Consider the following 26462-nt stretch of genomic DNA (forward strand, 5'->3'; position numbering starts at 1 on the left):
AGACGCTCTTACTCAGCACGGCCGAGGCTCAGGGCCAATGGAAGCCACTGCCTGGATTCAGATCTGACCTTGTAAAGACTTTGAGATTGACTGTGGGAGGACAGGAGGAAGCGTGTGTTTCCACCTGAGCAAGAGAGCAGCAGGTCGCTATGGCTGAGACTCCCTTGCGGGAAAATCCATCCACATGCAAACCAGTCCTTTTCAATTTTTCCAGTTCCTCATCTGCAAAATGGGGATAGTAATAGCAACCCTAAAGTTCTGGTGAGGAGTAAAGGCGGTTATGCATGGAAAATGCCTTATACTTGCTCAGTACTCGGTATACATTTCTCTCGTTGCTCTTGTTTTATTATCATTATTATTAATTTTATTATTATAGGGTTTTTTTTTTCTGTTTGACACATATAGCAATGGCATATAAGGCTTAGATCCTAGAATCAGCCCTCATATAGACAGAGCTATTCTCTGAGTGATAGATAAAAGATAATCTTTTCTGGAAGCATCTGTCCATTTGCCCCACAGCTTGCCAGTGCCCAGGATTACCCAGCTGGGAGCAAATCAGAAGGGTTGATAGGAAAATCTTTTTCTCTACTTTAGGCATCCCTACACAAAGATTATCTCTTTGTGGTTTCATGTCCCTTTAATTCCTTGCTTTCCAGTTCTTTTTAAAAAAATCTATTGAATTTATCACAATTGTTTTTGCAAATCATTCTCTTTATACTTTTTGTTGTGCTTGTGAACTTTCTGATCAGGGAGAATAAACGATTCACCTAGGATGCCTGCCACTCACCTTTCACTTTCAACCTCTGTCCAGTCCTAAATTTTCAGGGCTTAGGTGATTCCCACCAAGGAAACAGTAAAGGAGAAACAGAAAGGGCGGGACTGGACGGTACCACTTGTTGTCATAAAGCACGTTTTCCCTTTCCTTTTCACACATATTTTATCTTCGTTCTTTTCTTCTTCCAGCTTCAACTTTTCATGGTCTTAGAAAACTTTTTGTCTCTTCTTACCCCCTGAAAAAAAAAAAAAAAGATCTTTTTTTCTCCTCCCTGCGATCCACTTAACGTCCCATCAGGTAACTCTTTTAAGTCTTGGCTGCAAACTGCAGGGGTAATTATAGGGAGAATGTGATGTAGTCTCCACATTTCTGGATAACACTAGAAAAAAAGAGTCAAGTCACCCCCCAGACCGGTGGGGGTACGCCTGAGGCCATCCCCATCTATTTTATTTAATTTTCACAGAAATTGGAGCCTCCCATATAGACTCTCCATTTCAACTCAAAGCCTACCCATTGCTTCTACTCAGTTACTTTTCTTCTTTCTTTTTTAAAAAAAATCATAATTAAAAGCTCAGGGATATGTCAACTGCCGTCCATGCAGCTCTCCTTCGAAGACTTTTTTTTTTTTTTAAGATTTTATTTATTTATTTGACAGAGAGAGAGATCACAAGTAGGCAGAGAGGCAGGCAGAGAGAGAGGAGGAAGCAGGCTCCGTGCTGAGCAGAGAGCCCGATGTGCAGCTCGATCCCAGGACCCTGGATCATGACCTGAGCTGAAGGCAGAGGCTTTAACCCACTGAGCCACCCAGGCACCCCTATTCTTCAAAGACTTTTAAGGGAAGGGTGAAGACAGCATAGTTTGAGGAAGCAGTAAAACCTAATGGTTGAGAGTCATGGGCTCGATTGCTAGTGAGACCGAGCTTTATTACCCAACTCTGTTCTTTGGCGCTGCGTGCCCTGAACCAACTTGTGTCTGCAAGTCTGTTTTGTCATCTGTAAAATGGGGATATTAAGGTACCTATTTCCTAACGACGCTGTTGGAGACATGAAATGAGATGTCAGGAAACACGCAGTCTAATACTTCTGGCATGTAGCATATACACCACGGATATTCCCTCTTTTGGCTAAGACAGAGCCCTGCAGACCCAGGACTAGATAAAGTCCTGCCCTCATTGGAAATGTTGAAGTACGAATAAGGAAGCCGAAACGTAAAGTTACTAATTGTCATGAGGTCGGAGATGAGTCTCGAGTCAAAGGGCGTCCGATCATACCAGGATTTTCTAGACGTCGTGAACCCATCTGGAGCTGAACAAATAGTGATAGCATGAAGGGAACTTGATGAGGGCTTCCCAGGCTCTAAGAAGAGCCAGTCATTCAAATGGCAATGACCCCTTAATACCGCAACAGACAAATAACTTAGATTAGCTCTATAAAGGACTTATGATCCCCAGGTCAGCTCATCTTTCAGGCCCAGATCTCAAGTTACTAGAAAAAAAAATCAAGTAAAAAGGTAGTTTCACTATTTGTTTCAAAGTGGAGTGAGTGTTTTTTGTGTTTTTTTTGTTTTGTTTTGTTTTTAAATTAAGAGGTCTTCTTCACCCTTTGAATTTGTGGCAAGAACACTAGGTTAGCGAAGAGAAAAAGAGAGCATAAAACCTACTTGCTAGAGGTAGAGGTTTGATGAACCAAAATGAAATCGTCTGGAAAATTCTAATTCTCAGCTGATTATGGGGCAGAAAGTAAATTGACAGCCTATAAATTAATTTTTAAAAGAAAGAGTGAATTAGCTATAGCCCTCCAAACTTTCTCCTTTAGACTCTGAGTCTTACTATTCACTTTAATGAAATAATATTTAAATAAAAAGGAGAAATAGTTTCCCTCCAATGAATTTTCTTATGCCTAACTTTTTAAAAATTTATTTTAAAACATGTAAGTAATGGGGCACACAGGTAGTCATTTATAATAAAATTCTTAAGGGAAAGAAAAAATTTTTATTGATAGCAGCTTCCTGGATTAAAATTTGTTCATTAAAATGTTAAAGAATTAAAATTAGGACGTTAAGAGAACATATTAAGCTGTAGTACTCATCTGGCATTTTTATGTATTTGCAGGCTTAAAAAATCCTCCAATTCATAGAGATTTCCCCCTTGACATTACCTTTTAGGTAGTTTGTCTAGAATAAAAGCTGTTTCGGATAGCTTTACACAAAAAATATTTACATTTAAATATAAAGTGGTCATGAAAACAATTGCTATCCCTTCAAATAACAAGTGGTATTTTAGAAATACAAATATAGGTTTATTGCTTTTTTGAGGATTAGCTATTAGCTTCTTAAAATTTTTTAATGATGCTTTAGAATTCTGAGAAAGGAAAATCTTTTTAAAAGAAGGGAGACTTTTAAAAATAAACTGTGCTTATTTTTTTCATTTCATTTCTTTTAAAAATTAATTTATAGGCTGTCATTGAAAATCTTGTTTCTCAGTGAGCTACCTTTCAGCTAATCTAAGACTTAATGTAAAATTTTTTGTTTCTTTTTTGTTTGTTTGTTTTCTGTATAGTCAACTTGAATAACACTAAAGACAATTTACCCCAGTGAAGATCATCATTTAACCAAAGCTCAAATATACGAGATATTTTATTTATGAATATAAAACATCAATTTTTCATGTGGCACAAAGGAAATATAACTTTCCAGAGAGATATGTGATGATTCATTAATATGCTTATTTTGGGGAGGGGTGCCACATTCTTTTAGTATTTATAAATTCATTCCTTAATTTGAAAATAAGATCCCTTTTGGAGTTAACTTTTAGTTAGAAATATAATTGTTATCAAAATATTTTTCCAGGTACAATTTTAAACTGAGAGCATTTTTTTTTTTTTACTAACATAAATTGTAAGAGTTTATATTTTAGCACTAGGGTAATTTCATCTCTATTTTTCCTTTCTGATATGTTCATAGATTATAAAATTTATAGATCTTAATATAACACATCAAAATAGGTTCTTTTATTTGTGAAATTTATTCTTACAAAAGGATTATACATGACACTAAATAGAGACTGTTATTTACTGCTTTGCTTTTGGCAAAAATATTTTTGTTGTGGTTTTTATTTTTATATGTTAGGAGAGCCTTATAAGAAGTCAAAGTAGTAGATTCTGATAGTTGCTTGAGGAGTCATACAATAGAATTAAGTCAAATTTTTGGAAATTTTCAGAAATGATTATAACTCAAAAAATCATATACCCCCCCAAAGAAAAGTATAAAACCCAGGTCACCAAATTGCTCCAAATTAATTTTTTTTCAAAGATTTCACAAATCTTTTATTCATTTCTCATACTTTGCATTGTGACCACCAACCTGTTGCATTTAGATGCTATGTCTGCTGCAGAGAAGAGAGGAGAGCTCACGTGATTAAAATAAATTTCTTGAGCAATTGCTCACCTTGTTCTCACTGCCATTTTCCTGGGCAGACAGGCACAGCCCGGGAGCAATCTTTCCATATCTACAAGGGTTTTTTCCTACTCTTCCTGTTGTCTGTTAGCATGTACCCGTATGGGAAAAAATTTGGCTAGTACAGCTTGCTTTCTTCTTCCTTTTTTTTTTTTTTAAGTGGAGGTTTTATGGCAGTGTGGAGGAGAAACTGATGCCTGTTAATTCTTTCTTTTCAAGGGGGTCAGAATTATATTTTTGATGCCATCCACTCCTGGAGGCTAATATACATTTACTGAAGGTAGGGAAGGGACACCATGATCTTAAAGATCCCCAGAGGGTGAGGGAGAAATGTCACCAGCTAGTAAGTGACCTGGAGAGTATGGGGTAAGGAGAGGCATGGGGAGATTATTCCAATATCTCAGCACAGTGATGTCATCAAAACCCTGAAACTGTAGACTCAACTTCTGTCCACATGTTAATTTCGTTACGGTATTTTTGTTTGTACACGTGGGTATGTGTGCACGCACGCACACACACACACACACACACATATGCTATCACAAGCTGAGACACTCACTCGTCTTTCTCACTTAGAAGGTAGAACTTAACCATTTGTAGCTCAAGGTACCCTAATGTTAAACCATAGTTTCATGCTGGCTTAAGCTGTCTAGGATCCTAGAAGATATAAATTCCTCTAAGTTTCATTTAAAATTAAAGTGCAGTCTGCCACATAAATAAGCTAAATATCGACATTATTTTTGAAATAAGATAGTTTTTTTTTCAAAAGTAAGTTACCCTCAACTCTGAATTAAACCTTAGAACCCTTTCTGCCTCCTTAAGAAAAACTGATCATGGAACTGTGCAGTTGTCAGCATCTGAAAATGTTTAATCAAAACATCATTAAATAAATAAAAATGTAATCCCCAACCTCGAATATGGAGAAATCCTAACGATGATGTGGGAAAGGCACTATCTAAAATTGTTTAGCATCAGTATCAATAAAAAAAATCATAACTGTCAAATTTCTAAATCCTGTGAAAAGAGAAAGAACACTGATTTTATTTTCTCTTAGTAAACCACCTTGAGATCCTTGGAAGGAAAGCAATAGGTAATATAATTATAATCTTCAGTGTTTTAACCACCATTATTTACTGATCTTGTTGTTGAAAATACTGCCAATGAGCAAAAAAGAAATTAATGTATATAGCAGCATAAAGTAAGAAAAAGTAAAATATTTTAAAAAGGAAAGAAAAAAATCTGATGATAGGAAATTAAATTTGGAGAATTAATTGGAGGCAGGTTTAAACATGTAATATAAATACATGAAATTCTTCTTTATACTACTGTCTTCTTGCAGAGTGCACGTACATAAATGTAAAATTTATAGACTACAAGTATTTTTTAATTGGTATTCAAGCTTATTTAAAATTTCACTGCTATTAAATTTGCCCATCATATTTTGGTAAATTTAGGTATCAGTATTCTCTGAAAAAGATTTCTTTTTTCCAAACTGGAAACAGGGATCATGAGGGGAAAAGGTCAACTCATCCTTTACCCTGATAATTGGATTAAGGCCTTCTGAGTCATAACAATGGTTAACTTTTTAAAATCTTAATTACTCCATAGTAACACAACCCTTGAAAAAGTAGTAATCATTTTTAAATATCTGAAAATTTTTAAAAAAATACAACTTTGGGGAAGAAATCTTCTTTCAGGGAAAAAAAATGTTAGCAATTTCTACAAAAACAAACAAAAAAATCAAACCTATTTCATTAATATATTGAAACTAGATTTAGAGGAAATGTCCTTTTGGGGGGAATTTTTCAATAAATAAAACACATATTTGATTGTAGGAAGGCATTCAATAGAGTGAAAAGATGCTAACATGAATGAGGAAGTTGAGTCTTAAAAATAGTGTATTGAATTTTTGGCTTAAAATTTTGTTAACCAGTTTGGTTTTCCTTTTTGGTTGTTATTGTTGTTGTTTTTTAAGGAATTTTTATACTCCCTTTTTTTTTTTAATCGTATTGATAGAACTACACTGACCTCAAAACTGTGTCCCTTCTTGTAACCCGGAGTGGTTAGGCCTTCTTAGGGCTAGTGAATTAGTGAATGAATGAAGTCTTTTGTATTAGAGGCACGTGAGTACTTTGCTCTTCATATGTTTGCATTAAGAATATGCATATAGGGTACATTAGTCACTGATTTTTCTTTTTTCGTTTCTCTTTACTTTATTGATATTTCCTTTTTCTTCAGAATCTCCTATCATGCTGCCCCAGCCCCACCCAAAATTAGCCAATCAAAAAAATTTGTTGTCTCCTTTTTTTCCCCCTTTTTCTTATATTTTAAGATTTTTTTTTTCCTTTGCAAAGCAAATAGCTATTACTTAGAGCAAATTAATAGTCCTTACATAGTTAGAGCCTTTTTACTGGGACCACTGAAGTACTTGCACATTTGAGACCATTATGATGCAGCTTTGGGTCCAACAGTCTTGGTGACATATGCAAACTATGTCTCAAGGAAACATTTGATGTAAACAAAGGCATGAGTCCCACCCTGATCCCAGCAGTGCTGAAGCCCGTGTTTATTATTCTAGGTTTTCTCTGACAACAGAGGGGCCGAAGACTTTGTATGTATCCTCAGGGAGGTAGAAATGTGGGGTGGTTTCCTCCAAAATTAGGGTGAAGGTTCTCAGGTTTAGGTTGCTATGTGTAAATGGGCATACCTTGCTTATGAACTGCATCTTTTCCCCCAAACTGTCATAGGGGACCTTTGGTCCAGTCTGATTTACGATTTTACAAAGAATAGTTGAATCCAGATCAACTAACTATTAAGCAGTGAGTGATATGTTTTCATTGATTATCCGACTAGAATTGAGATCGTTACATCCTCCCTCTCCCTATGTTGAAGTTAATGCCACACTGCTGATGTATTCATTCATTTGTTCAACAGAAGATCCTTCTGGATGATGAGTCAGATGTTAGATGTAAATGAGAACTCACTTGTTAACGTTGATCTCTGAGTTCTGTAGGTCTTTGCGTTTTTAAAGTGATCCTCAATTGTCAGATTAATGTAGTTAAACTTTTAAATACAATTACTCCTCATTAGTTTCCTATTAACAACAGCAGCAAAAACCGGTAAACCTTCATGGGGAGTAACCAAGCAATGCTTTTGCTATTCATATATTCATTGAATACATTTGGAAATGTACTTGAAAATGTACTTTCATGGAGTAACAAATTTCCACCTCTCACCCACAACGCACACACAGAGAAAACATTCACAGAGCACGCATACATGCAGAGGAATCTATCGCCCTGTTTACGTAATCTTCCATATTTGGTTTGTAGGTTGGCCTGAAAAGTGAGCCAATTCCCAAGTCATTTTGTATATGCTGATTCAAGATAGAATCTTAGGATTTTATGGAACTGGTAGGGACCCTCGAGACCGTCCAGCCCAAACTATCCATTCTACATGAGGACAAACAGGCAGACAGAGAGACACCATCTTGCCTAAGTCCACAGAGAATTAGTGACTGGTCTAGGGCCAGAACCAGCAAGTGTAAGGAGGTCTCACTCCAGGCAGAATAGAGTCGTGATGCGGAGCTCCTGGGTGGGGCAAGGAAAAGCAAAGTGGAAAAAGAGAAGGTGTTTTCCAGCTAGGGCATTTTTTGGAGACAGAATTATCAAAGCCTCAGTGTTTTTCCCCCTGCCTCTGTATCATCCAGCAGAGTTGACCAGGATAGCTCTTCCTCTCATTGTTTTCATTAAGTTCCCGAAAGGAGCGTAATTGAGTAACTTCCCTTCTTAAGCTCAGAAATCAAACCATTCCCCTTCTCTTCATAGAATAATATAACAAACATTTATGATCCCCCGACATGTGTGAGCACAATACCACATATTAGCCACCGAAGGATACATCAGACAAGGTCTATGAAAGCACCTGGCATCCACAGTAGATGTTCAATAAATTCACTTACTACCTGTAAGGACAGGTTTAAATCAAGACAGATTTAAACAGCAACTAATATAAAGCAGCATATATTAAGTTTAACTAGAGGTCAGATGGCCGTGGCACTGAAAGAAAGGAATGCTTTATTCTGATGGAGGTTCTGGGGTTCAGCACATGTGAGCTGGACCTCGTAAGTCAAGTAGGATTTTTTAAAAAGAATTTATTTATTTATTTGACAGACAGAGTATGAGAAGGGGGAGCAGCAGATGGGGGGGGTGGTGAGCAGACTCTGCTGAACAGCGAGCCCGAGGCGGGGCTGGAGGCTCGATCCCAGGACCCCGAGATTAGAACCTGACGTTTTTTTTTTTTTTTCACAAGATTTTTATTTATTTGACAGAGAGAAATCACAAGCAGGCAGAGAGGCAGGCAGAGAGAGAGAGAGGAGGAAGCAGGCTCCCTGCTGAGCAGAGAGCCCGACGCGGGACTCGATCCCAGGACCCCGAGATCATGACCCGAGCCGAAGGCAGCGGCTTAACCACTGAGCCACCCAGGCGCCCCTAGAACCTGACGTTTAACCGACTGAGACACCCAGGCACCTGGGGATTTTGATAGATAATGAACAAAAACATGACTGGCTGTGGGAACCCCACCGGAAAGGTCTGCCATGGTGGGTGCGTGAAGTGTCGGGTAATGCGCTGTGATGGGAGCACTTGGGTGACTGGGAATAATAAGGAGGAAATGGACACTACGGAGATGGTTAAGGGTCCAGATGTAGAGGAAGTTGAATGCCGAGCAAAGGACTCTGTGCTAAATTTGCAAGGCTCTACAGAAGCCAATGCAGCCTTTGGACTAGGGAGTTGACCTCTGGTGGTGCTATGAGAGGGTGGTCTGGGAGAGAAAGGTAATGGAAGCAGGTGGCTCAAATTAGTTCAGGTCATTCGGATAGACCTGCCTTTCTCATATTGCTTTGAGGGAAGTCAAGACAGTACTAGTGTCTGTTGGAAACTCACTTAGGGTGACGCCATTCATGCCATCGCAGAGCCCGGTGTTCTGAGAAGACGGGTGGGCATTCGTTCGGCTTCCCTATCCACTCAGGGTACCCAGTACCAGTCAGCGCGTGCCAAGAAGCAGCCAGACCAGTGGGCATGCTGTTGTGTGTGTGAAAGAGTGGCCTCCAGATGTCCACCGTCTTCACACAGAACTCTGTGTCCTGTCAGCTTCTTTTGACCTGCGTCCTCAGATAAGGTAGCGCCTCCTCCCCCAGGATGAGGAAGCGGAACCAGTCAGGTGTCTGGGCGCCATCTTGCTCCAGGTGTCTTGGATGTAAACCTTTCCGATAAGGGTTCTTTCTAAATCTCGATTTTGACCGTCCGCGTACTGACCGAGCCGTTTCCTGGCCTGGGGTCATTTTTCCCTCCACCCTTGATCTCAGTGAAGGTGACTCATTTCTCTTGCATTCCCATTTCTGTTCATACTGGTTGTGCCAGCAGAAAAGTGTCCTTCTTTGGGTCTTGGGTGGGAACTAGGCCCTTCCTTTACTTCACATCTCCCCAACCACCCACCCCGCACTGCTCCCACAGCTCTCTTTCTTTCTTGCTCTGTTTCCTGGCACCCCATACCTGCCGGTTCATGCCTCTGCCCCTTTGGACACACGTCCTTGTCCCTCTGCCCTCTGCTTCTCTTGGTCCTCTTGGCTTCAACTGCCCTTCCCCTCAAAACTTCTCACGCATGCACCTGAGCTCTGTGTTCTGATGGCTCCATATGGTGCCTTCGTGTCAGAGTGGGGTGTGACACGTCAGGCAAGGAAGTCCCTTCTGCAAGTGAGGACAAGACTCAGCCAGACCTCAGGATGATGTAAGCCACCAGGGGAGGAGTCCATATTTATGTGTGTGGAGGTGGGACCATGATGTCACTTGTACGTATCTGCCTGGCGATGAATGCATCTGGGAAAGCCATTGTACTGGGGGCAAAGACCCTAAACCATGTGTTGAGAGATTGTGGTCTGATTTCTTATATCACTTTGGATAATACCATGGTTTAGGAGTTAAATGTAATCATTTTGTTAGTAAATAGCACATAAAATCTCCTTTCATTTTTATAATATTGTTCCTATCTGCTCAACTATTTATCCATCTATCCACTGATTCTTATATCTGGATATCTGGATGAAATTCTCTGGAATGATATTCACCCAATGATAATAATGGTTATTTCTAGATGGTAGGATTTGGTGTGATTTTTTCTTTTTAAAATTCCTTGTTGATGTTTTTCTGTACTGCTTAAATTCCTAACAGAAAATCAGAATACCAGAATGGGATGAATGTTGGCTCAGATCGCAACGGTCCCTATGTGTCCCTTACTACTTAATCTTTGTTTATTTTTTTTTTTTTTTGCCATATAAAAGAGGAGATTTTAAAAGCCGCATCCAGCTCCCCAAATCTATTATCATAACTTTCTTTATATAAAAATTATTTTACTGTTTTTGCTTTTAAAAATGGGTTATGCTTTAGGGCACCTGAGTGGCTCAGTGGGTTAAGCCTTTGCCTTTGGCTCAAGTCATGATCTCAGGGTCTTGAGACTGAGCCCCGTATCAGGATCTCTGCTCAGCAGGGAGCCTGCTTCCCCTTCTCTTTCTGTCTGCCTCTCTGCCTACTTGTGATCTCTGTCTGTCAAATAAATAAAAGAAATCTTTTTAAAAATTTTTAAAAAATAAAAATAAATAAAAATAGGTTATGCTTTAAAAAAATAGTTTGTGGTTTTGGGGCACCGGAAGACTCAGTCAGTTATGCGTCTGATTCTTGATTTGGTCTCAGGTCATGATCTAGGGGTTGTGAGATCAAGCCCCACATTGGGCTCTGTGCTGGGAGTGGACTCTGATTAAGGTTTTCTCTCTCCCTCTTCCTCTGTTCTCCCCCCCCCCCAAATTTAAAAATAGATAATAAAAATAGTTTGTGGTTTAAAAAATCTCCTAGGCACATATAAATAGAACAATGGATGGATGGATGGGTGGATGGATGAACAGGTGGGGATAGACACTCAAGATACTATGACTCTCATACAAAATGGGATCATACAACTGTTTTAAACAGAACTGTTACATTTAATTGTTCTTAGATTAAAGGAAGAAATCAAAGAAATTACTAATTGTTCTTAGATTAAAGGAAGAAATCAAAGAAATTACTAAACTTCAAATAAACATTGCTTCATCACGAGAACTATCATTTCTTAAAATATCCCTTCTAAGGCCAAGAAGAAATTGTGATGTACCTTCACATGTTGCCACCATTACTTTTGACCCCACGTGGTTCCATGATTGATTTATGTCCCATGACACAAGCACTTTTTCTTCCTCCCACCTCCTTTGCTTTCATTTTGATTTTTACTGTTTTATCATTTACGGTATGTGTGATTGTTATTTAGTTATATTATTATTGTTTGTACATCATCATGTTTTGTATCCTTCTGTAGCCATGATTCATAGCTTATGTCTGGTGTTTGTTTCTTTTGTTATATTTTGTTACCATTGCTTGTCCATCCTGGAACTCTTTATTTGGGATTTATTGTTTAATTGGCCCAATTTCACTGTAGACATTTTTCTCTCTTTCCAAATAACTCATTGGTGCTGTTTCTTTGAATTCTTTTATATATATTGCCTTTATATTTGACTACCCATTCTATTCTTGGGTCACACTTTATTTCTAAAGGACTATGTAGTTATGCCTCTGTTCTCTTTCTGGCATTGAGTATTATTGTGGAGAAGATGGTCAGTGTGATAATTTCTTCTTGTAAGTAATTTACATTTTCTGATTGAATGTCTGAGAAGTGTTTTCTTTATCCTTGTTGTTATATTTTGGTGTTTTTTGCATTCAGTATTTCTAGAACCCAGTGAATACTTTTCAATAGATAGATTCAATTCTGCCTGGCTTTATATTATTAGCTGTAAAACCTTAGCAAGTTGCCAAATCTCTTTATGCCTCTGTTTTTTGATCTGTAAAATAGAAATGATTATAATACCTACCTCATAGAATCCTCAGGATGATTTGAATTAACATGTATCAAGTACATGAGATAATTGTCCAGCACATAATAAGCACGATTTTTAAGGTTGCTTTTTTTTTTAAGAAATTTTCTTGTATTAGGTCTTTTAATACTTTTCCCCACTGTATTTATTGAGTTTATTGCTTTTAAGATATCAATTATTATCATTATTATTGATCATTTTTATCATCCATGCTTATTGACTTCTCTCTGACTTGTTTTAATTTATCTTTTCCATACTTTTCCATATGCATACACTATAATTATCTCAGTTCTTTATTCTGTAACTGTCCAGCTATGTCTGTGCTGTCCTTTGGTATTTTTATTTATTAATTTTTAATAGTATGTTTTGGCATCCATTTGTTCCCTTAAATCTGATCTTTCTCATCTCATTCTGTTTTATTATTTTATAAACTCATGTTCTTATTAGGTTATTCTTTAGTTAAATGCACATGTGAAGAATTTTTCTTCTTTCTTGAGTTACATTTTCTAGGCTGATTATTTGTGTGTCTTTTGCATGCTTTGTTAGTGTGTGTGTGCGTGCGTGCGTGTGTGTACCTTGTGTATACTTGCATTGATGACCTTCTATTTTTATCTTGATCAGGCTTTGACACTTCTATGCATATTATATCTTCTCTCTATTTAGTCTGATAGTGTTAGTGGTGTCTTGACTACCATCTCGCAGTAGCGATTTTTTTCCATAGGGTCTATCTACACTTTAAGAGCTACCTAGTTCTTCCTATAGCCTGAGAGCAGAGGAGCAGAGAGAACTCAGCTAAGGCAGGCTTTGTTAGAAAGTATGGGTTCTGCTTTCGCTTTGGAGATTTTTATGAGTCGTCCTGTACCAGAGTTCACAGCATCTGATTTGTGTGGGGGCGTGGATCTCCTTCTGATGGATAGACGATCTCTGGCTTCAGATCGATGCCTCACTCAGGACAGAGCCCTGTGGTCTCCATTTCTGCCAGAAGCAGCCTCCTTGGCCTCTGTTTCTCTCAAGCAGCTGCCTGTATCTGTTTCTACTACTTTGCTGTGAAGAAGAAAAATACTAGCATATCCTCAATTTGCTTCTCACTAGGTTTGGGATTTTAGGTGAGAATTCTCATGATTGGCTCAACTTAACACCAGAGCTTTTGAGAAGTCGGGATGCAGTTAGGAGTCTAGCCATTTTGCTGCTCAACTCCACCCCAGAATTGATTTCTTTCTCAGCTATCCCTTTTTGAGCTTTATAGTATTTGCTGTGCCTCTCTCCTTGTGAGTTGTTACTAGAGAACTACGTGGTTATTTCATTAGGTATTGGAGAAGGGATTTCTGTAAGGTGATTCTCTTTTTTCTTAACTCAGGGTCTTTCTCTGGACCTCATTCACTTCCATCTGTCCTGTTTCAATCTCTTAGGAATATTGAGGGGCTGATAGTAAAATTTAAAAAATATGGAATTATATTTAGCTACCAAATGAATACATGCTCATTTCAACCAGTTAAATAATACAAGGATGCATCATTACAAAGTTCATATTTTCCTCCCAGCAAGTGCCCCATTTCCATTTCTGTGCGATAACAGCTTGAGTGTGGGAGGTTATGTCTTTAAAAACACAAGCACCCTTTAGAATCAAGGTACAGTGTGAATCTATTATACCAATAATGTACACACACACACACATTTGGGGTTTTTTTTTCTTTTGTATAATTAGTTAATTTGGTGCGATGATCCCCAACACACACTGCTGTATCCTCAGTACCTACAGCAGCCCCCAACCCATAGCAGCCCCTCGTGCATTTTTATTCATTAAATCAGTAAATGAATGGAGAACAGGACTCAGGTGATTTTATTTTGAAAGGCATTTGTACCATTTGTCTCTGTCAGCTCGGGCTGCTGTGATAACATACCGTTGACTGAGTAGCTTAAGTAGCAGACATTTATTCCTCAGAGTTCCAAAGGCTAGAAGTCCAAGATCCAGATCTTGGCTAATTCTGTTCCTGGTAGGAGCCAGCTTCCTGTCTTGTAGACAGCCATTCTCTTACTGTGCGCTCACATGACCTTTCCTCAGTGCATATGCATGGAGGAAGTGAGCTCCAGTCTCTGCTTATAAAGATACTAATCCTACTGTGGAGCCCCACCTTCATTACCTCATCTAAACCACCTCCTGAAAGCCCCACCTCCCCAAAGCCCCACCTCCCCTACCATCACATTAGGGTTTAGGGTTCCAACATATGAATTTGGGGAGAAGACAAATATTTAACCCATAACCATTTGAGGGCAGTAGGTAAAGACTGGGATATATGAATATCTCTAGGCTATTTGAGTTAGTGTATGTCCTCCAGCTGTGTCATTTTTTTTTTAAGATTTTTATTTATTTATTTGAAAGAGAGCATCAGAGAGGAGAAGGTCACAGGGAGAAGCAGACTCCCCAAGGAGCTGGGAGCCCGATGCGGGACTCGAACCCGGAAGTCTGGAATCATGACCTGAGCCGAAGGCAGTTGCTCAACCCACTGAGCCACCCAGGCGCCCCCAGCTGTGTCATTTTTGATTGTTGTCATTGTGGGCTTGTGCACCAAAAGATGGATGGGAAGAAGCACAGGCATGTGTATCTAGAAAAGAGATTTGAGTCCAGGTCTGGGTTTTTCCCCTCTGGCCTAGTCTTTAGGTTAATTGTGTCCCAGTATTCTTGTGAAAGGTCAAGATTACAGGTGCAACCCAGATAGGTTGTTTCATTTCAGAGATAAGACTTTCATCATCAAAGCCTTCTGGAACTGTTTTTCAAATGCATTGAGGCTGGATGTGAGATTGTGGAAGGTTTAGTGCCCACTCAGCTCCACTACTAGAAAAGGGATGTAGAAAATTTCCATGCACCAAGACTGGCAGAATCCTAGTTTGGTCAATTTAAGGAGATCAGCTACAATTGACTCCACTTAATATTTTCTCCTGATGATTTTTTTTAATTTCTTGGCCCAAAAGGATAGTAATATTGGAAGTATACGTTTGCTATTAATCAGATTCCATATTTCCTCTGCAAGGATAAATACACATCAGTAAAGAATGAAGCAAATCTTAATTTGGTGAACTTCGAAATCTTGAGTGAAAAATGCAGTAGGCTGTGATTTTATTTTTATTACCCTTAGTACTAAAAAACAAAAAAACATAGGTCGTAATTTTATTGTTTTGTATGTGACTTCCAGGCATCTTCTCCTGTCAGGGTGCTGTGTCTTTTTAAAAACATAAAGGAATTATGTTAATTTGGGGAAAATGTCATTCCAAGTAGAAGAATGCATACAGAAGGAGATATGTGAAATTTGCTGGTATTCCTAAAGCACACATTTGTTGGCCAGCTTCAAGATAGTGTAAGTGATGGGTTATAGAAACTCACTTGGAAAATTATTATTGATATTCCAGAATGTCATGGCTTACTCTTAAAAACTAAAAGCTTATTTTGTTATTATTTTGTTTCTCGAGTTTCTGGTTTTGCGATCACATAAAATCTATGCCCCAGTTAGGCCATATTAAATTTACATAAAACTTTATTTTAATATGTTATTTCTAATTTAAAAAATCCTTCAAAGAATCAGGCCAATATTTTTCTATGTTTATTTTTAGCTCACTGTTAAATTCCTATAAGAATTAAATCCAAATTTACCTCTGAAAATGTAGACATAATCTGTTAATACAGAGTGAGACTTGTGACTGATGCCCTAACCTGCTAATTCCGAGGCTAACAATGAGAAATTGTGATGGTGTTGGAGAAATATTTGAAAAAAATGAAATAACATGAAGCTTTTGTGTTTAAAACTCATTATTATGTAATATCGGCTTATTTTGAATTGTAACATTGCAACTATATATTTCATTCTCCTTATTTATTCCCACATATAGCTTACCTTATAATATGCACTGTAAATTAAAAAAAATCGATATGTATTATTTTTAAATAAACCATAATTCTGAATGTTGGATAATTTCTTATTTCTCTTCTTTCAAACAATTGAGAATTTATAATATATAGTTAGATATTTATTTTGGCCTAGACTTGTTGAATTTTGTGATGCTCAAAATTTTCTGGACAAATAATCTTCAATTAAACTAGATATCCTTTATTCTCCAAAGGAGAGTAATGTTAAAATAGCATTAATGGGTTTATGTGGGTAAAGGTCCATTTTATTTCATGTCACTTTTGTTGGAATTTTGCTATTTTGCCGATATAGACCTGCCTGAAAATTGTGTACTTTAGCTTGTTTTTGTGATTTTTAACATGCTTTTATTTTTTTAAGGGCCACAAAAGTCATTTGAAAGTGGCTACTGTTAATAAAATGATGGAGTCAAAAAACTGAAATGCAAAATGGGAAAAATAGTTAAAGCTAAGGTTTCCATCACCATCCATTACCCACACCAAATACAGGACCCTCTTGTCAGGATTCCAGAAGCCCCCTGGATCTAGGATGTGCACCGACTCACACTGCAAGAAGAATTTCAGCTTCTATATTATATTGAATTGAGTTGTATGATCTTCATTCTACCTCTTCAATGTGATTTGGAAATTTCTTCAAGTTAGGAACTTTTCAGTAATGTCGTAGGAGTTAGGAGACGATGGGGTATTTGCTATCTATTACAAGCCCGATTACAACTGGCCCCCTTCAGCCCTAGCAGGCTGTTAATTCTGTGAGTGGTGAAGCAGGATGGAAGCTTGGTCTTCCTCAAGTCAGGTGCGCCGCTACGGGTGACCATTGCAAGACATTTCAGGATTTGCTATTGGGAGCCACCATGTGTGGAAAATTCCAAGGTAGGGCAACCGTAATTCTTGGCCAGGTTTTTTTGTGTTCAGAGTGGGCAGAATGTCTCCTGACAGGAAGGAACTTAGAGTTACCTGGGATTTCTGGGGACCAGAAGGTTAAATAGTCATGTGAACTTTGGTCTGGAACCCCTTGCCCTTTCTTATCCTGTTTCTGTCTTAGGTGGTCCATGGAATGAACGTGGATTTTTGTTTGTTTGTTTTTTTAATGTGAGTGGTAGAAAACGTTCTGGATTTGAGGGTCCTTTTGGTTACTAACTGGCTGTGTCCTCACAGGCAGTTTCTTAAATCTCTTTATCTCCATTTTGTCTTTTGTAAAATATGCACCATAATAATTGCCTATCTGTATTACAATTGTGGCTTTGAAGTCTAACAAGATAGAGGATACTGGAGGGTATAAAGCTCTACGTAAATATGAGGTATTCAGTATCATCAGTAATAATTACAGAGTTCTCTGGAGAAATTGAGTGCCACAGTCCCTTGCATTCTGAGGTATATAAAAGTGCACAAGTGTTCTTTGGAGACTGTGTGCCAGAAACTACACCAAAGAAATCAGACAGCCTGAATGAGCTGTCTTTGGTATTGTGGAGGCAGCTGATCTAAGGTCCAAGGAAAACAGTATGCCTAAATGAGGATGACTGGAAACACCAAGCAAAGGACTGAGTGCAAGAACTTTGTGGTAGGATAGAAGTGGGAAAGAAGAGGAGGTCATTTCATCCAGGTCTCTGCCTGGTCTCAGGTCACTTCCTAAAACATTCAAGGTGCAAGGACTTAACCGTTTTTAAATATCCCATGAAGGGGGTTCTCAGAGTCTCCCTTAATGAACTTAATATACTTCGTGAAGTTCTTACTGATGCCTGGCCGTGTCCATTTATTGCACAATTCAAGCACCCAGACTGCTTTGAAGATGTGAAGGACAATTTATCTGCATCCTGATGGAATCTCTTCTGGGTGTGTCACTCCCAAAGTGGTCCAGCTCAGATGGCCTTGAGCGGCATGGATGGCTAAGGCTGCTGTTTATGGAAGGGGAGTCAGCCATCACTGTAAGAGCCTCACTGAAGAGCAACAGGAGGAAATTTTTTTCCTAGAAAACAATGATCCTACCTCCTGTCTATGTGGCTTGTTAGGGTTTATATGATACTTTCTCACACTTGAGTGCTTTGGCCCTCACAACCAGCTCAGCAGTCACCATCCCCACTTGGAGTATAAGGAAACTGATGCTTGAACACTTTAAATCAAGTCACTGGGTTCACCCAGCAACAAAGGGTCAGGAGGGAGGACTGAAACACAGGACTTTTGGCTCCAAGTGCAGAGCACTAAGTAGGGTTCCCTGGAGAAGCTCCTGGTCCCCCCAGTGATTTCTCAACCAAATTAGGATAAGCCAGTGCTTTGTGCAAAAGAGAGAGGAAGTAAAATTGGGACTACCAGAGACTTTTAATTTGAGGCCAAGCAATTAATACTCATTCTTCTATGGATTACTCCCTTCTGAGAATTAAACACACCCAAAAAATAATAGAATGACTTGAGAATACTAGCCTTCCATGCTCGTATGCATTGGGAGTCTGTGTGATTAGTGTTGTGTGACTTCGGGCGGTTATTAAGCGTCTCAAGGCCCTGTTTTCAGTATCTGCAGAGAGGGGATTGCAACAGTCCCTACTTCAGGCGATTGTTCAGGGAGTGAAATGAATTGATATGGAAAGTGCTTAGCTCAGAAAAGAATGAACATGTTCAATGCATAATATTTATTATCTTAGTTGTCATTGTACTGAGAAATTTTGCTTCGTTATAGAAAAGTGGTATCACATCCTTATACTGCTTCCTTCTGTGAATTTTTTGACTGTGAGAGCCCAGGGGATCCTAGGAGACAAAGAAGAGGAAGAGTGATGGGTGTGTTGGCACATACATCGATGTGTGTGTGTGTGTGTGTGTGTGTGTGTGTGTGGCCCCACCTGGTATTACAGGCCTGAGAACTATGAAGTAAACCAGAAAAGTTTCTGAGAAGACAAGGATAGACGTCAGAGGTTACTCCATAAAACTCAAGCATTTACTTATTACTCAGTAAGGGTCAGATATGGGTCTAAGTGCCTTACAAATAATAACTCATCTGATTGTCGGAGGTAGGTACAGGAATATACCCATTTCACAGATAAGGAGACTGAGAAGCAATAGTATAAACATCAATGCATGTGTAAAATAATACAAAAAATATAATCAGAGCCTATATATTTGCATAGTACTTTATACTTGTTCAGTGACTTTCACATACATTTCTTTCATAAATGATTCTCAGTCTTCACGATCTAACTTCCCAGCCCACTTCAGATTAGAAGCTGTGGGCCAAAAGTTGGGAGGTCATGATTATTACATTGATGGTGACAAGCCAGAAAAGCTAGTTTCGAGATAATAGAATGACTATAAAAGGCAGTCCTGAGAGCTCAAAAAACACACCAGCCCAAGACTATTCCATGTAATGGAAACAAGTTCCACACATCTCAGTACATCCTGCATGTGTAGCCCTTGTCTGGGCAGTTAAGGTTCATGCCAATGGCTGGACCATCAGAAAGTGAGATGATGTTCCTCTGAAGATGACAGGAACCTATGCTCTTTTTCCAACTTGTCAACACATCTTTAAAAAAAAAGAAGCGGGCCGGAGAAGAAGTGAGGGAGACTAAGGAAACAAAATGGTTATTTGTATTTTAAAAGGGTGATGAAGTCTCCTAACATGGAATGGAGGGTTCTCTTTAATTACCGCCTTCATATTGGTTAAACACGTCAGGTTCACTTTTTAAAAAATACAATAAAATTCATCTTTTGTGAAGTTCAAAAAAACAAAAAACAAAAAATATTTAGGTAGAATTGACGTATAATATCATATTAGTTTCAGGTGTACAAGATGATTCAGTATATGTATATATGGTGAAACGATCACGAGAAATCTAGTTAACATTTGTCACCACACAGTTACAAATTTCTTCCTTCCAATGAGAATTTTAAGACCCATCCTCTTCACAACTTCCAAATACACAAGAAAGTATTGTTAGCTATAGTCACCATGCTGTCCATGGCATCCCCAGGATGTTCTCATTTTTTAAAAAAGATTTTATTTATTTGACAGAGAGAGAGGGATCACAAGTAGGCAGAGAGTGAGGGGGAAGCAGGCTCCCTGCTGAGCTGAGAGCCCGATTCGGGGCTCGATCCCAGGACCCTGAGATCATGAGTTGAGCCGAAGGCAGAGGCTTAACCCACTGAGCCACCCAGGCGCCCCAGACTTACTCATTTTACAATTAGGAGTTTGTACCTTTTAACCACCTTCACCCATCTGCTCACCGCTGGACCCCCTACTTCTGTATCAATAAATTGATTTTCCTTGTTTGGGGTTTGGTTTTTTAGGTTCCACATATAAGCGAGACCATGCAATATTTGTCCGTCTCTGTCTGGTTTACTTCACTTAGCATAGTATCTCTAGGTCCATCCATGTTGTCTCAAATGGCAACATTTTGTGTAGACATACATGTGTATGTGTGTATCTATCACGTTTTTTTTAAGTGCATTCATCCATCATTGGAGACTGAGGTTGTTTCCACGCTTTGGCTATCATAAATAATGTCGCAGTGAACATGGGGAATGCAGCTATCTTTCCGAATTAGTGTTTTTGTTTCCTTCAGATAAATATCCAGAGGTGGGATTGCTGGATTAGATGGTAGTTCTATTTTTAATTTTCTGAGGAACCTCCATATTGGTTTCCACCATGATAGCATCAATTTACATTCCCACCAACAATGCACAAGCGTTCTCTTTTCTCCACATCCTCGCCAGATCTTGTTATTTCTTGTCTATTTGAAAATCATCATTCTAATAGGTGTGATGTGATATCTCATTGTGGTTTTGATTTGCATTTCCCTGATGATTAGTGATGTTGGGCCCTTTTTCATGTACCTGTTGGCCAACTGTATGTCTTCTTTGGAAAATGTCTGTTTGGATTCTCTGCCCATTTTTAAATTGGATTATTTGTTATTTTGCTATTGAGTTGTATGACGTTTCCATTTTGAAAAAATTAAAATAAAATTTTCTTAACTTAAAGAGCGATCAACTTTCTTTGGAAGAAAACTTAGAAAGTACACTAAATCAAAAAGAAGACAAAATATGTATAATACTACTACTCAGAGATAGCATCTTATTGTGTGCATCGGAGTAGTTATGTTTTGTAAAAAACAGGCTTGGGGGGCCTGGGTGGCTCAGTCAGTTAGGTGTCTGCTTTTGCCTTGAGTCATGATCCCAGAACCCAGGGATCAACCCACACATCGGGCTCCTAACTCAGCGGGGAGTCTACTTCTCTTTCTTCCACTCCCCCTGCTCATGCTCTCTCTCTCTCTCTCACTCGCACAAGTAAAGAAATAAAATCTTAAAAAAAAAAAAAAAAACAGTCTCAGTAACTAATCCCTTATTGTTGGAAAATTTTTTAACTTAAAAAAAATTGGGGGGCCATTATAGGTAATTCAGTAAGAAAAATACTTGTAGCTAAATTTTTGTGAACATCCCTAATTATTTCTTTGGCTGACTTATTACCAAATTACTTTCCAGAAAAATTGTTCCAAGTAGTAAAGCACTTTGGAAGGCCTTCCATTAAAAGCACTTGACACGAGAGCTGACACGAGGGGAGTAAGGAGAGAAAGGGGAGCAGCAGAAATGGAGTCTGCTTCAGTTAACTGGGAAAGTCCTTCCATGGAGGAAAATCCCATTTCCAAATGAAAGAAGATATGTAAGGTCCTGTTGTTTTCTAAGGCCTCAAAGAGCAGGTTTAGTGTATAGGTCCCTTTCTCCGCCTGCCCCAAACTCAAGTGTGTAGGAATTACAACAGTTAAAAACCCAGATTGATTGCTCTCTCTGCTACATGCTGTGTGATAATTGGGAATATTATGGCTGAGACACACTTTCCTCATAAGTAAAATGGGAATAATAGTATCTGCTTTGTGGGGGCCCTCAGAGTGTTAGAATCTCAAGATAGAGATGACATATGTGCGTTCCCATTTTAGAACAATGAAAACCTTTTCACATGTCAGTTATGATGAATATAACTCTGTATATATTGGATCTCCGACACACCCTGCACCCATGGTCAAGCAAGAAGACCCCCAACCTGGCAAGGGACAAGGGTTCTACTCCCAGAACTGCCAGTACCTCTCCCTGAGGATTTAAGCAAGTTCCTTTCTCTCTCTGGAACTATTTCCCCATTTATAAAATGAGGGGTGGTACCACATGGCAGCCATTAGCAAGATTTTGGTACAATCCTTACTGGCAACTCTGAGATAGGCTCAGAATGAGACTCATTAGTCCCCTGAAGAAAACAAGATCCAGCAAAATTAAACCTATCACCTATGGTTGCATTGTTCGTATTTTCATCTGTTCCTTTCTGCAATGCTGGTAGCAAGGGATAAAACGAGAGTTCATGATTTCTAATTGTTACTAGAAAGAACAACTTGGAATATGGTTTTCTCACCTCTTTCCCATAAAAGATTCCTTTTTCAATGTATTTATCTCTTTTATCCCCTTGGATTGCTCAATTGTTTTTGGCTAGGTTGATTCAGATATAAAGGGATTTTAAAAAAATACATATGGTGTCATAGATAGGCACCCAGCATGAAATTGAATTCCTTACTACATGAGGAAATCTTTGAGGCCAGGGATATCTTATGCATTTTCCTATGCCTAGTATCTTGACATAACATTTGGCACATAATCGATGACCAATGACCATTGTTATTAAAGGCGGATGGGTGAGCAAACAGACCAAGTGCAAGGTATCTGACATCTAGTCAGGTCTTGGTTTCAGACAACTGGTTCAGCAGGAGTCTTCTTAAGAAGTAATTGGAAGGTACAAGAAAATTAGGAGGCAGCTGGTGGAGGCAGAAGATGTTGGTTGGAACTCTGGCTCTGACACTTATTAGCTGAGGGGCCTGAACCTCGGTTTCCTCAATTGGAAAATGGAAATGATAATGCCTACCTCATTGCCATGGTTACACAGAGTACTAGTATATGGTAGGGGCTCATCACAGGGGAGTTCCTCCTAAAGAAAGAAGACATTACAAGATGTTTTGTGGGGACCATGGAAAATTTTGTTCTTGGGCATCTTTACATTAGTGTCGCCAAAAAGTGGCATTTTTTCCCTCTTTGCCATGCAATGGAATGCATACACAAACCTACAGGAATATACTGACATGTGTTTGCATCCTCTGTCTCCCATGGATAAAATGATACCTGAGAATATACAAGGTCTTCTAGAATATACAAGGTGTTTTTCCTCCTGTGGGCACACTTTCAGCACTTCCGAGATTGCCACTTGCAGACAATGAGCACATTTTCTTGGAAATTCATTAGGAAAGTCCTGTAGTCCAAGAGTTTGAAATTTCGTCCTTCCTAAAACCCAGTATATTTGATTTTCTGTTAACCTGCCTGCTGACTGCCTATTTGATTGGTGGCATGTCTGTCCATGGGTCCAGTTTGTCTTTTTTCTTCTTCTTCTTAAGGTTTTTATTTATTTATTTATTTCAAACAGACACATACAGAGAGGGAGAGAGAGCCTGTACAGGAGGGAGGGGTTAGGGAGAAGCAGACTCCCTGTTGAGCAGGGAGTCGGATGTGGGGCTCGATCCCAGGACCCTGGAACCCTGACCTGAGCCAAAGGTAGACACTTAACTGTCCAGTCTGTCTTCTTTCTGAACCCTAAAATAACTCCCTCCAACCCTGTTGATACTGTAATTGAATTGCTCAAGGAACACAAGTTACTTTAGTATCATTTTTTAAAAAGAGCAACAGCAGGTTGGGGTATGGACATTGGGGAGGGTGTGTGCTCCGGTGAGTGCTGTGAAGTGTGTAAACCTGGCGACTGACACACCTGTGCCCCTGGGGCTAATAATACATTATATGTTAATAAAAAAGAGCAACAGCAGCAAAGAAAACAGTGCCAGAAAGATAAACCTACTTTAAAAATACGTAGATGAGATCCCAAATATTTTGTGTTATCCTCTGCTTTCAAATTATTCATCCCATAGGAGTAATCTCCTTACCCGGTAGGCAAATTTTACCCATCCTTCCAGGTCCAGCTCAGATAACCCTTCTTTTATGAAGCCCTCCCTCCCCCAGTTCCAGATTGGTCGAGGAGTTCTTGCTTAGGACCAGTTTTGTGGCAGCTCAGTGACATTAATTTGTTTAATAAGTAGATAAAATATCACAATTAGGAATGTGCTGTATTAAATGTATGCTTAAGAGTTGCTTGTGGTTTTAGGGTTGTTCTTATTTTTTAATCCTTCAGAACTTCAGACTCCCAGGCTGGGCATGGAGCCTCACTGACTCTGGTCTAGCACAGATACAGACTCCCAGTGATCAAACAGCTCTGGTCAGGAGCAAGTGACAGGCTGTGGCCACTGCTTGCCTTTGTCACCAACAGACTTCTCTGTCGCCCCACACTCCTCCTATCTGATAACCATCATTTTGCTCTCTATGGTTAAGAGTCTGTTTCCTGGTTTCTCTCTCTCTCTCTCTCTTTTTTTCCCCTTTGCTCATGTGTTTTGTTTCTTAAATTTCACATATGAGTGAAATCACATGGCATTAGTCTTTCTCTGACTGACTTGTTTTAGTTAATGTAATAGTCACTAGCTCCACCCCTGTCATTGCAAATAGCAAGATGTCATTCATTTTTACAGCTGAATAATATTCCATTGTATACATATACCACTTCCTCATCCATTCATCTATCTATGGACACTTGGGCTGCTTCCATATCTTGGCTATTGCAAATAATGCTGCCATACACATGGGAATGCATGTACCCCTTCGATTTAGTGTTCAATTTTTGTGTTCTTTGCGTAAATACCCCGTAGCGAGATTGGTGGATTACAGGGTAGTTCTATTTTTAACTTTTTGAGGAAAACTCCATATTGTTTTCCACAGTAGCTGCACCAGTTTGCATTCCTACCAATAGTGCCCAAGTGGTTTTTTTGTCCACATCCTGCCCAAAACCTACTGTTTCTTGTGTTGTTGATTTTAGCCGTTCTGATGCATGAGGTGACATGTCACCATGGTTTTGATTTGCATTTTCCTGATGATAAGTGATGATGAGCATCTTTTCATGTGTCTGTTGGCCATCGGGATGTCTTCTTTAGAGAAAAGTCTGTTCATGATTTCTGCCCAGTTTTTAATTGGATTATTTGTTTTTTGGGGTGTTGAGTTGTATAAGTTCTTTATATATTTTGAATACTAACCTTTTATCAGATATGTCATTTGCAAATATCTTCCCCCATTTCTAGGTTGCCTTTTGGTTTTGTTGAATGCTTCTTTTGCTGTGCAGAAGACTTTTATTTTGATGTAGTCCCAATAGTTGATTTTTGCTTTTGTTTCCCTTGGCTCGGGGGATATTTCTAGGAAAAAGTTGTTCTGACCAGTGTCAGAGAAATTACTGCCTATGCTCTCTTCTAGGATTTTTATGGTTTCAGGTTTTACATGTAGTCTTTAATCCATTTTTAATTTATTTTGGTGTATGGTGTAAGAAAGTTGTCCGATTCCATTCTTTTCCATATTGCTGTCCAGTTCTTCCAACGCCATCTATTGAAGACTATCTTTTCCCCTTGTTTATTCTTTCCTTCTTTGTCAAAGATTAACTGACCATATAATTGTGGGTTTATTTCTGGGTTTTCTATCCTATTCCATTGATCTATGTGCCTGGTTTTGTGCCAGTACTGTACTGTTCCGATTTCTATAGTTTTGGATATAACTTGAAGTCCAGAATCGTGATGCCTCCAGCTTTGCTTTCCTTTTTCAAGATTGCTTTGTCTATTGGGGGGTCTTTTGTGGTTCCATACAAATTTTAGGATTGTTTATTCTAGTTCTGTGAAAAATGCTGTTGGTATTTTGATAGAGATTGCAATCCGTGTATAGATTGCTTTGGGTAGCATAGACATTTTAATGGTATTTGTTGATTCAGTCCATGAGCATGGAATGTCTTTCCATTTTGTTGTGCCGTCTTTAATTTCTTTCATCAGTGTTTTGTAGTTTTCAGAGCATGGGTCTTTCACCTCTTTGGTTAGGTTTATTCCTAGGTATCTTATTATTTTTGGTGCAATTGTAATAGGATTGTTTTTTTTTTTTTTCAATTTTCTCCTTCCATTGCTTTCATTATTGGTGTATAGAAATGTAACAGATTTCTGTAGATTGATTCTGTATCCTGCAACTCTTCGGAATTTGTTCATCAGTTCTAGCCGTTCTTTCAGTAGAGTGTTTAGGCTTTTCTATATACAGTATCATTTCATCTTCAAATAGTAAAAGTTACTTCTTCCTTACCAATTTGGATGTCTTTTGTTTCTTTGTGTTGTCTGATTGCTATGGCTAGGACCTCAGGTACTATGTAGAATAAAAGTGGTGAGAGTGGACATCCTTGTCTTGTTCCTGACATTAGGAGAAAAGCTTTCAGTTTTTCCCTATTGAGGATGACA

The sequence above is a fragment of the Mustela nigripes genome, unplaced genomic scaffold, assembly GCF_022355385.1.
Source record: "Mustela nigripes isolate SB6536 unplaced genomic scaffold, MUSNIG.SB6536 HiC_scaffold_148, whole genome shotgun sequence".
Classification (NCBI taxonomy): Eukaryota; Metazoa; Chordata; class Mammalia; order Carnivora; family Mustelidae; genus Mustela; species Mustela nigripes.